This window comes from Lactuca saligna, chromosome 1 (assembly GCF_052625555.1).
Source record: "Lactuca saligna cultivar CGN05327 chromosome 1, ASM5262555v1, whole genome shotgun sequence".
NCBI classification, from domain to species: Eukaryota; Viridiplantae; Streptophyta; class Magnoliopsida; order Asterales; family Asteraceae; genus Lactuca; species Lactuca saligna.
This window is the reverse complement of record NC_136417.1, coordinates 113,372,759-113,374,808: the sequence shown is the minus strand read 5'-3', so window position 1 is coordinate 113,374,808 and position 2,050 is coordinate 113,372,759.

Here is a 2,050-nt window from a genome sequence, read left to right as displayed (position 1 = left end):
GAGATAGCTTTTATAGCTAATATGATATGTGGAATGTGGTAGAGATAACTTGTATAACTAATATGACATGTGGTATGTGGTGGAGATAGCTTGTAACATCCCGATTTCCCGATACCCGTTTAAAGCTCCAAGGGTCATGTTTTAAAGGCGACTCGATGAGTTGATAGACCAACTCGTCGAGTAGAGACCAAATAAGCTGCATGGGTTTCAGACTCTACTCGACGAGTTGGAGGACCCGACTTGACAACTAGGTTCTGGAAAGTGACTGATTTTAGGAGATGGATGATGAAGAAAAGAAGTTTCCAAGTCAAGAACACTTGGGAGATGCTTGAAGATTTGAAGGTTCTAAGAAAAAATATGATGATATTTGTGTAAGCAATCCATAATTTGGATGAAGGATAGTAGAATATTCAAGTGTAGGAGGAAGATACTTACCAAATGTGGAGGAAAAATCTAAGATCAGCCCTTGAATCTTGAATTTTAGAGAGAGAAATGGGTCTTGCTTCTTGGTGGAGTATGAGTGAAATGGGAGGAGAGAGGAGGATTTCCAGCTTTTGTTCAAGACTATGGCTATAAAATGAGTGTAAAAAGGACAATGAATGACTGAATAGTGATGAATAGTGGCTGGGTATGGTCATGGAGTGGGTGTGGGAGGTTGCTTGTGTCATAACTTAAAGGTAAAGTCAACAATCCACCCATAAATCTCACCAACTAGATTTTATTCTTAGGCAATGATTTTCCTCAAAATATGATTAAAATATGAATATTTAGGGTCTTATATGTAAAAATATAAATTTGGGTGAAAATGCCGCGTAAAAATCACGAAAAACGGGCTTAAAACGCGAAAATGGTTGAAAAACGGGAAAATCAGCGAAAATCCGAAGTTTGGGCCGATGGACCGTGGCTCGGTCTTTGAAATGCTTAGAACCAATAGGACGGTTCGGCTGCAGGCAGTGCCGCATGCGAAGGAAAGGAAGAACCGAAGGTGTGAGGGTTCAGGGTCGAAGATGCAAGGTTCGGTCCTCTGAGCTTCGATCCAATGAGTGGTTCGGTTCTGACAAGGTTGCCTCTGATAAGTTCTGTCCTAAGAGGGGTCGGCTCCTAAGAGTGTTCGACTCTTTAGAGGGTTCGGCTCCTAAGAGGGTCGGTTCCTAAGAGGGTTCGGCTCCTTAAGAGGGTTCGACTCCTTAAGCCTGTTTTTCGCGTAGACTCTCGTTTTCGAGCTGGTTCGTCAAATTCGAGGGTCGGGATGCCCCGAGTAATTATAAGAAGTCGAAAGAGATTTTGAGAGAGATTTGGGAGAGATTTCACATACTTGGAGAGATTTCTCATACAGAGAGAGATTTGGGAGAGATTTCACATACTTGGAGAGATTTCTCATACATAAAGAGATTTGGGAGAGATTTCACATACTTGGAGAGATTTCTCATACAGAGAGAGATTTGGGAGAGATTTCACATACTTGGAGATATTTCTCATACATAGAGAGATTTAGGAGAGGTTTCACATACTTGGAGGGATTTCTCATACAGAGAGAGATTTGGGAGAGATTTCACATACTTGTAGAGATTTGGGAGAGGTTTCACATACTTAGAGAGATTTGGGAGAGGTTTCACATACATGGAGAGATTTGGGAGAGGTTTCGTTTTAACCTTTATAAATATTTTGCCTTGTAATGCAAGGATCGTAAACCCCGTTTTGCCTTGTTATAAGTGTTATACACCCCCGAAAGGTATGTAGTAATGTTTTATCGAGTAGTTCCATCACTTACCCTAATTTGGGTTTAGGTTTTCTGAACACGCGAAACTTCTAAGCGATGCTTTGAATTTAGATGGTGCATTGTTCACTAGTAAACATAAGGTAAACCCTAATATACAAGGGTTAATTGAGTTGACCGGTTTGACTTGCTGACTTTATTTGACTTTGACTTGACATGAAATTGACGGTTGTCACAGATCTCCCTTTGTGAATGAAAATGGTCATTTCTAGGGCAAATTGGAGTCCTATTGGGGTTTGAGCTTGCCACAAGGGCATGGTTTCAGATTTGGAC